Source organism: Mauremys mutica, unplaced genomic scaffold (genome assembly GCF_020497125.1).
Source record: "Mauremys mutica isolate MM-2020 ecotype Southern unplaced genomic scaffold, ASM2049712v1 Super-Scaffold_100237, whole genome shotgun sequence".
In the NCBI taxonomy this organism is placed as follows: domain Eukaryota; kingdom Metazoa; phylum Chordata; order Testudines; family Geoemydidae; genus Mauremys; species Mauremys mutica.
Window position 1 is genome coordinate 466,225 of NW_025423292.1, and position 10,275 is coordinate 476,499.

The following is a 10,275-nucleotide window of genomic DNA, read 5'->3' on the forward strand; positions in this document are numbered from 1 at the left end:
GGTGTTGGGGGAGGGGGCATTGCCTTCACATGTGGCTTCCTGCCTCCCCTGTGCAGCCTGCTGTGCCTCACTGGGGGTAGGGGATGGGGCTTTCCCGTCCCCAGCGTGGGGCAGTAGTGGGGGGGGCTGCAGGGTGGTGGCTGGGGGGGGAACAGGGAGGGCAAGTTGGCACAAAATACACCCAAGCCCCAGCTGCTCAGGTAGGCCTATGAACCCCCTCCCCCATCTGCCCTGTGGTGGGGAGGGGCACTGCCTTCACATATGGCTTCCTGCCTCCCTGACCCCTGCTGCAGCCTGCTGCCCCTCACCCCCCTTTACTGGGGGACGGTGGGAGGGGATGGCATGGGGCTGCCCCTTCCCCAGCACTGGGCAGGAGTGGGGGCGGGGGCGGGGGCTGGGGCTGGGGGGGAATCATAGGGACAAACACTCACGGAAGCCCCAGCAGCTGCTAAGGTGAGTGATGTCTGTCTCCTTGCCGGAAGTCCCCTTCGCGTCTCCTCCAGGTAGGGGCAGGGGAGGGGAGGGCTGCCAGGCACAGCACAGCACGGCCCCCTCCCCTCCTGAGGTGCTACAGCACCAGCAGCTAGCACTGCTCTTATGCTGTAGCCCTTAGGCGGCGGCAGCAGCAGCAGCAAGGGAGAGAGACGCGCGCTGCGCGCTCTTTACGTTCAGGCAGGGAAGCTCCAGGGCGGGGAGCGGGGGGGAAGCTCGAGCCCTGGTGGCGGTGGCGGCGGCGGTGGGGGGGGGATGAGAGGCGGGGGCAGGGGGGGCGCTCCAAGCAGGGGAGAAACCTAGCTCCAAATATTGGTGGAGCAGAGCCCCTGACTGAGAATATTCCTGGGGCTTTAGCCCCAGGAGCCCATATAAGTTGGTGCCCCTGGCCTCCACGAGTGCCGCACTCTGACCAGCTGAACCAGGCAAGCCACGGGAAGCTTCTCAAGGTCTTCCCCTGGTGTGGGCTTGGATGCGAAAAGCACCTGGCCGTTCATCAGCTGTTGCAAGAAGTGTGCAGAGTAGGAGTAGCGATGGGGCTGTAGCTTTCCACAGCATCTCAATTTGGGCAGCTTTCCATTCCCCTGTTCTGTGTAATGTCCCTCGCACGGGTTTCACTTGCGGAGCTGTACGACTCTGGCAGGGTGGCCATTTAGAAATCTTTTCCTTGCTTTTCTTTTTCGCCTGGACCCAGCGTTAGGACCGTTTGGGTGTTTCAGTGGGTGTGTTTTCCCATTGGGAGGCATTTGGAAGTTTGGAAGGGGAGCCGAAAGAGGAGTCTTTTTCACAAGCAAGTTGGCTTTCTGCACAGGTAGGGCCCTTGGCCGTAAAGCTTAGCTCCGTCAGTGCATCTGCATGGGGTTCCTCCAGTGCCTCAAGAGCCCGTGCTAAACTCTCGGTGTGGGCGTTTGGCTTGCGCCAGTCAGAGTGCGGTGCCTGCGTCTTCCCAGGGCCGGCTCCCGTGAGGCGCGCATAACTTGGGAGGAAAGGGGTAGAAGAGGAAGCAAGTGAAGCTGACTTCGAGTGGTGGTGCCCCTGGGCAGAGTGGTCCTCCTGCTCCTTCCTGTCGGAGGGGTGGGCTTGGGGGGTCTGGCTGTGGGCGGTGGGAGGATGGTGTCCAGGAAAGTCCCAAAGGTCACCCTGCGCCGGCGGAGTGTGAAGCCTCTCCCCTAGGTTGGGGTGCCGAGGATTAAGCCTTCCTCTGTGGCTTGGGCTGGGGAGCGTGATCCGGCGTCGGGTCCATTTGGGTGGAGCTGGCGGCCGGCAAGAATTCAGGCCATCAGGTCAACCCTCTGTGGACAATGGGGGCGAGCCGGCAGGCCTGCGATTTTGGCTTCGCGGGCGGGCAGCTCAAGCCTGGCCTCCTATGAGCCTGGAAGGCAGCCGGCTGGGCTCACCCGTATCCAAGTTCCTTTCAGGCAGCAGGTGGAGCAAGGAGCCCAGGAAGGTGTGAGGAGCTTGGTCCTGCCCGGCACCTGCACCCAGCAGGGCTCTTGCCCGCTCCCGGCCCACCTGGTTTTGGCCTCTGCCACCCCTGGCAGTCAGCCAAGAGAGGATAAGCCACCCTCTCCCTCCTGGAGGGGCCGGCATGGGGCTTGAACCCGTGACCTTGGTGTTATTAGCACCATGCGTTAGCCAGCTGAGCTAGCCAGCCTACGGGAAACTCTGCCTTGCCTGACCCTTTTGGAAGGAGTCACCGGCTGGCGCGGGGAACAATGTGGCCTCCGTTATCGAATGGATGGATCAAGATGTGCCCTGCCCTGGTAGGGGAATTAGCTCAAGTGGTAGAGCACTCGCTTTGCATGTGAGAGGCAGCGGGATCAATGCTCGCGTTCTCCAGCAGCAAGGCAGCCGCAGGACCTTTTCTTGTCCTTCTTTTAGAAGCCATGGACAGTCAGCCGGCTCAGCTCCTCCAGTGGCCTCCATCCCTCTCCCCACATGGCCTCCCAAAAAGCCAGCCCTTGCGGAGCACAAAGCTCTTCCTCCCCGGCCCTTCTCCCCCTTGCGCTGACTGGGAGGCTGGAGACAGCTGGGGGAAATTAGCTCAAATGGAAGAGCATGGGAGAAGTAGTCAGACCCATACACACATTCTCCAGCCTGCTCTGCTCTGCTTTGCTCTGCTGGGCTGGGCTCTAGTGGGGGACCTGCACCTTTCTTTCTGAGCTCTCACTGGAGCACAATCCCTTTCCTCCTCCCTCCCTGCTAGTCTATGCCAAGCTCATTGCCCGGGAGGGAGAGCCACTCAAATACAGAATTACTCACATCCCAGGGGTCCATGAAGGGAATGAGGAGATGGGCGGGGTGGCACGCGATACCAGCTCAGCTGAGACCGTGAGACCTCGCAGCCTCCTGATCTCAGGAATGGCGGGGGGGGGGGCTGCACAAAGAGAGACTGACTCTCCCTGGCGGGGCTGCAGCAGCTCTTCACAGGGGCAGTTTCACTGCCAATTGATACCAGAGTTTTGAAAGCCTCCTTTTCTGGCCTGGCTACCCTCTATTTACGAAGACTGGTGACCCCAAACTTCCCAGAAATCATCATAGCGAGGCCAACCTGAGCACAGACACCTGCTCAGCACCCCGGGGTGCAGCCCTGAACTCCGGCAATCAACTACACTCAGCTGCCCACACAACACGCGTTACATGCAGGAGCCTTCGTGCCCCGTGTGTTCAGGTCCTTCCCAGCGCCAGCTTTAAACTCCGCTGCTCAGTTCTAAGCTTTGGCCACACGGGGGCAGCCTGGAGCTCAGCCAACGCCTCCCGTTGCTGGTTGCGTTTCCCGCTCCTCGTGGCAGGTTCACACCCCGCAGGCAGATCTCTGAATCGGAGCCGAACCGTTCCCCAAACCCAGCGCTTTAGCAGCAGCTTTGCTAGGAAAGCGCTGACGTCCCCAAGTAACGTAAGAGCCAGAGCGCTGTGTCCAGGATCTTCCATTGGGCCCCTCACCGTGGTGTCTGTCAGGCGCAAGGAGAAACCAGGGAAATGTTTCCATGGCGTTTAAGGGCAGACGGGGTCATTAGCTCAGCTAGTCTGACCCCCGAATAACACAGAATTACACCATGACACGTATTGATCCCACAGACCTTAGATAGATCAAAGCGTTTCAGCCCTCAGGAAGGAGGCTAAACTGGGTACCAAGGCAGCGAACAAGGGGCCCCCAAGGCAACGGCAGGGAGCTGATGAGGTGAAATATGCCCAGATGATCCCAGCAGGCGACCCACCCCCATGCTGCAGAGGTGGGAGTCCCTGTTCCTCTGCCCTTAAGAATCTCTGGTGCGTGGGTGCGCTGGGCCCCATTACAAACCCCTCTGTCTTACCCCCCATGAGGGATCCGGTGGATGTGGGTGTTCTCCACGCTACTGGGGGTGTCTGGTGCCCCTGACCCTCCTGGTTAACACTGGAGTGTGTGGGTGCCCCCCTGCCCTTTAAGGATCCGTATTGTGCGGATGCCCCCGTTCTTCTCATTAAGAATGGTGCAACGGAGCATATGGGGGTGTCCCCCACCCCATGAACTAGCTCCCGTGTGTGGTTTCCCCTGCCTGCCCCCATCCGGAAGCTGTGGGTGTCTCTGTTCCCCTTTTCAAGATCCGTGTTGCTTGGGTGCGTCCCTCCCCCCAAGTCAGAATCCCCAGCGTGTGGGTGCTCCCATCCCCCCCTCCAGGCTCAGCCGGGGGGGGGGGGTGTCTAAAAAGAGACCATGTCTCGCCCAGGCTATGCTGCAGGGGCTACTCACAGGCACAATCAGCACAGGAGATTTGACCTGCTCTGTTTCCAACCTGGGGCGGTTCACCTCTCCTTAGGCAACCTGGGGACCCCAAGCTTCCCCGGGATCACCATATTGATGCTGAACTTAGTGTTGACACCTGCTTGGCACAGCCCCCTGCAGCCCAGAACTCCTGAGCTCAAGCGATACATTGGCCTCAGCCTCCCCAGGAGCTGGGATCACAGGCACCAGCCACAGAGCCCGGCTTGTTTTACAGCCTGGCAGCTGGAGCTTTAAACTCTGCTTGTGAGCTCTGTGCCTTGGCCAGACAGGGACAGCCTGGAACTGGGAAATGCTCCTTCTCCCCCCACCCCCGTCTCATGTCGAGCTGCAAGCGGCTCTGTCCTCCCAGGTAAGATCCCGGATGTTTCGGTGCCCCCCTTCCCCCGCCCAGGTGTCCGGGTACCTCTGCCCCCCATACAGAATCCTGGGTGTGTGGGTGTCCGTCCCTCTGCAGAGCATCCCGGAGTGTGGATGCCCTTGTCCCCCACTACAAGATCCTGGGTGTGTGGGTGCCACTCTCCCCCCCAGTAGATCTCTGGTGGGTGGGTCCCCAGGGTGTGAGTGCTCCCATCCCCCGATACAGGCGGGGGGGGGGGTATAACTGGCTCTCCCTGTCCTGCCCAGGCGGTGCTACAGCAGCTGTTCACAGGGGAGCAACCCCACTGTCACCCTGCAGCTTTAACCTGCTCCAGGGGTGACCTGCTTCACCCTCCTGTGGGAGCCTGGGGACCCCAAACTGCCTAGAATCACCTGATTGATGCCGAGCTTAGCACAGACACCGGCTCAGCCTGGCAGGGTGCAGCCCTGAGCCCTGACAATCAGCTTCCCTCCGCCTCCTGCTGCACAGCGAGGATCCCACGCGAGAGGCTTCGTGCCCAGTTTGTTCAGGAGCGTCCCAGGCTCCAGCTGTAAACTCTGCTGGTCAATTCTAATCTTTGGCCACACGGGGGCGGCACTAACGGTCCCATCTAAACGCTGTCAAGTATCAGAGGGGCCATGTTAGTCTGGTTCTGTAGAAGCAGCAAAGAGTCCTGTGGCACCTTATAGACTAACAGACGTTTTGCAGCATGAGCTTTCGTGGGTGAATAGCCAGTTCTTCGGATGATGTTTGCATTTGACCCTTCGGATCGCAGATTGTAACCCGCGGGCAGATCTCTGAGTGCAGCCAAATCCCTCCCCAAACTAAACATTGAAGCAGCAGCTCCCACTGGAAAGATCAGGATTTTTGCCTTTAAAAACAAGGGAAATGTCTCCAGCGAGAGACTGAAGAAGCTCAATTGATTTCATTGACTCCATGAATGTTCCTCTGTGTCCCCCTAGGAGTCATGCCCCACATTTTGGGGACCACTGAACCCTACTCGCTAAGCAGGGGCTAGTGATGCCAAAGCCCAGGGAAAGGGAGAACAAGTGCGGGGCCCCCAGCACTGGAGCCATGTGAGGGGCTGCAGGAGAGGGGCAATGGCTGGTGGCCCAGGGAGTTAAGGGCAAAGGGGGCACAGGAGGGGGCAGGAGTTAGGGGTGAAGGAGGCGCAAGGGTTGGGAGTGCAGAAGCTAGCGGTAAAGGGGGAGTGGGGATCGTCCAGGGGCAATGGGGAAGTGCCAAAGTACAAGCTTTGCCCAGGGCACCATTTTCCCTAATGCTGGTCTGAGCAAACAATTGGAAATGACCCTTCAGTGAGACCAGAACCATCGTGTAGAAAAGCCCCTTTGTTAAGTGCTGGTGGCTGAGGGCTGAGGGAGATGGGTTAGAAAACAACAAGCATTTGTCTGTGGAGGTTTGATTCTTGCCTGCTGGGCAAAGCTGGTGTGTGGTGTCTCCATGGCTGCACTTTCAGTGTCTGATCTGCCACGGGGAGCCAAGTCTAGACATACTCAGAGGCTCTATGCCAGGGTTTCTCAAACTTCCTTTCACTGCAACCCATTTTTGCCAAAAAAAACCCCAAAAACCTTACTACATGGCCCTGGAAAGAGGGACCAAGCCCCTCCACACTGGGCAGAGGCAGGGGAGACAAAGCCTGAGCCCTGCCCCAGTTAGGTAAGGGCAAAACCAGAGCTTGAGGGATTCAGCCCTGGGTGGTGGGGCTCAGACTTTTGGCTTCAGCCCCAGGCCCCAACAAGTCTAATGCCAGCCCTGGCAACCCCATTAAAACAGGGTTATGACCCACTTTGGGGTCCTGACTCACACTTTGAGAACCACTGCTCTGTGCTGATGGGAGAGAGTTTTCCTGTGGGTGCAGTTAATCCACTTCCCCAAGAGGTGGCAGCGATGTCAGTGGGAAAAGCTATATCGGTGGGTGTGCAAGCTTGTGTACCACATTTAAGAAGTTTAATCAAACCCCATTTTTAAAACCACCTGTGGTCTGGGAATGGCAAAGGACCTCGATGAAGCAGGGTTTGTCCTTCAAAGTCCTGGAGATCACGATTCCATACGCCTGTTGTCATGGGGTTATAGCTCAGTGCTTGAGTGCAGTTCACGTAGTCCTCAGTTCAAACCCCAGTGTTCTCTTATAACCCTCTTTCTTTTTTTTAAAAAATGGAAAACATTTTCATTTCCAATCTCCATTATGTTCAGGGGCTCCTCTATACAGGAGTGCTTGATATCAATGTAAACACTCAACATTTCACTGTCCAAATGCACAAAAACCTAGCAAAGCTGTCCATCAGCTGAAATCAGTTCCAATCCTCTAAGTGTCTAGTTTATGTTTTCATCAGTTAAACAAAGGGATCACACGAATGTCCATTTGCAGATCCCTCTTCTCCAGGAGCTATGCTGTGCAGAAGAACAAGAGCCACATCCAGCTGCAGTTCAGGAGTCTGATGACCAAAGAGCCACCAAATGTTCTGAGGGCTGGAGAAAAATGCCTTCTAGTGAGCTATTGAACGAGCTCAACCTGTTTAGCTTATCAAAAGAAGATTGAAAGGTGACTTCATTGAAGGGTTGAAGGGCCTTAATGGAGAGAAAAGATTGGGTATGAAAGGGCTCTTTAATCTAGCAGAGAAAGGCATAACAAGACCCAGTGGCTGGAAGGTGAAAAGAGACAAATTCATATTAGAAATAAGACACAAATATTCAACAGCGAGGATGATTCACCACAGGAACAAGCTACCAAGGAAAGTGGATTCTCCATCTCCTGATGTCATTTAATGAAGACTAGATGCCTTTCTGGAATGCGTTTGCCCCAAAAGTAGCTCTTGTGTCATACAGGAGGCGTGTGATATACAGGGGGTCAGATTAGACGCTCTAATGGTCTCTTCTGGCCATAAAGTCGACTAATTTCTGAAAAACTGAGTGTAGCATTGGGAGCAGCGTCTGATGTTTTCCTGTCTAGCTGGCTTGCTGCCTAGAACGAACGCTCCTTGAGGGAGTAGCTCAAACCTCCAAAGTGCCTGGGCAGGGGCAGGACATTAGCACAGCAAGGGAGGGGTGTGGCAGTGACATCACAAAGGCTTTTTGCAGGACCTCAGACTATTGGTCAAAGGTGGTGGGAAGGTGGTGACCTCACAGAGAGATGCTGACATCAGCCAGGCAGGACAGGGGCGAGGGGCCAGGGAAACCTCAGAGACCCCTGTGGCTTTGCTTCAGCCAGTCTCCTTCTCTAGGTCTCTCTTTGAGGACTGAGGGAGTATTCGGGTTCACGTACGTGAGCGCCAGGAGGAACCTCTTTCGAGTTTTCTCCTTCCCTTTTAGGGAGTTTACTAGAGACCAGCCGTCCCTGTTTAGAAGGTAAGAGCCTCCTTGAGGTTTGAAACCTGTTCAGTCTGATCCATCTGGTGATGAAATCTAAGCATGGAAAACACGAGCTTAAGGAGGCAGAATTTTATTCCGCACCAGGGATTTTGTCCCCTAGAATTACTGGAGACATTAGGGTTTGTCCTTTGTGTTTCACCTTTTCCTCCATCCCTTCCTCCTTTCTCTTCTCTTGCTTCTTTTGTCCTTTCACCTGTTTCCCTCCCAACACCAAGAGCGGGGTGTGTGTATGTGTTGCGGGGGAGTGTTTGGCAGCTCCCACTGTGGGAGGTCCACCAAAAATGTGGGGCTGAAATAGTGCTCGGGCAGTGATCCCCACCAGTGACCTGAACCATCCTTTGGGCTCCCTGCTGAGAACCCTCAGCTTCCCATCCTCAGTCTCTACCCTGATTGGCTGAGCAGGGGGTTATTGACAGGGAGGAGACTCAGGTCCTTGTTGTTCTCTTTTAAGACCAAGGAAATAAGTCAGAACCAGTCATATGTTTGATGAATTTTGCTGCTTCTCTGCATTAATGGTCTCTGAGCAGGTCATGATTCTCTCTAACATTGCAGTTCTCCTCAAATACTTGCTGAATAATTACTGTGCACTGTTGGTCTGGATCTCATCTGAGAGCACATTATTCAGGTCATTTAATGGATGAAATTCAAGATCCGATGGTTAGTTTGAAAATCAGGGGTCTTGGGTCCTATTCCCAGCTCTGCCACTGACTGGCTGTGTGACCTAAGACAAGTCAATTCTCCTGTCTCAGCCTGAGCTTCTCTCTCTTTCAAGTAGGGATAATAATGATCCGCTCCTACCTACCTTACGGTATGTGGAGGCAGGGCTGGCTCTAGGTTTTTTGCCTCCCCAAGCAAAAAAAAAATTTGTCTGCCCTCCCATCCCCCTGCTGCCCGAGCCCTGGGTTCTCCCCTCCCTACACCTGCACCCCTTGCCTCCCCAGCTCTGGGCCTCCCACCACTTTCACTCCCCTGCCAACCCAGCCCTGGGCTCTCCCCCACACACACCCTGTGCTGCCCCAGCTCTCGACTCTCCCCATCCCCCCTACCAGTGCTCCCCCATCCACACACCCCCTGCTGCCCCAGCCCTGGGCTCCTCCCCGCACTTGCACCTTCTTCCACCCCAGCCCTGGGTCACTGGTAACTTGCTCCCAGGTTAATAAAATAGAAAAAAGAGAGGATTGAATGTGTAACAGGGAGTTTGGTAAATCTTGGTTATTTTATTTTTTCAACAGGCTCCTGTCCACCTCCAGTAGAATTTTCAGTCCCAATGGCAACTTACTTACCAAATGTAATACAGACTAGTCCATGCCTCCCAAGTGGATGTGGTTCTTGTTCTTCTGCACATTGTAGCCCGTGGAGGCCAAGGACCTGCAAATGTGTCTTCATGTGCCTTTGTTTCATTGATGAAAACATAAACTAGACTCTTAGAGGATTGGAACTGATTTCAGCTGGGGGACATATTTGCTAGATTTTTATGCATTTGCACAGGAAAATGTTGAGTGTTTCCATTCATCCCTAGTCAGTGGAGCTCCTGAACATAATGGAAATGCAATTACTTTTTGTTGAAAGACCAGGCTTTTAAGGGGGCACTTGGATTTGAACCAAGGCCTATTTGATCTGCAGTCAAACACTCTACCACTGAGCTATACCCCCTGACAATTACCTTGGCAACTCAGTGATCGCAAGGATCTTGAAACCTGAGAGTGGAGTTCGTTTCTTCCACACCAGTGTTGCTGTCTGTGCATTCCGGAGCTATGGGGTGAGTGGGAAACGCCCACAACTAGCTTGTCAGTATCAAGAAAGGAGCAGCCGACATCAGGACCAACGAGACGTGTTGGTGGCGCATCAGGAAGAATCCACACTCCTAGAGACTTCTCGGCGAGGGCACGGTACACAATGGGGGCTACCGACCCGCCACATCCCATCAAGGGTCTTTCTAGTCCCACTTTAGTGTTACCCAATTTCTAATCAGTCTTTGGCCCAGATTCCCTCCCTGAGCGGCACCAGCACATACCTGGGCCCCCTGCTAGTGTTAAATCTGCCTTGAGCTGTGACCCAGCTTGGCAAAGAGCCTGCAGCCCCCTCTGTGCTGGGGAGTGAGAGCAGCCCTGGCACTGGGCAGGGCAGCCCTGAGGGAATGAACCCAATGTGCCCGTGAGGCCCTGATCCAGAACCTCTGCCAGGCAGCTTGTGCTGCTCGGGCTTCTCTAGTCTCCAGCGAGGATTCAAAGCTTCTCTGCTCCAGGGGAACCCCTGGGGGAGGGAGGCAGGG

General features: G+C 55.5%; 1 non-coding gene across 1 annotated transcript; it reads right to left on the reverse strand.

Annotated features, from left to right (window-relative positions):
- Positions 1–9,584: 9,584 nt before the first annotated feature.
- On the reverse strand, positions 9,585–9,656 carry TRNAC-GCA. The gene has a single exon. It is a non-coding gene; the product is annotated as a tRNA-Cys (tRNA).
- Between the last annotated feature and the right edge of the window lie 619 nt (positions 9,657–10,275).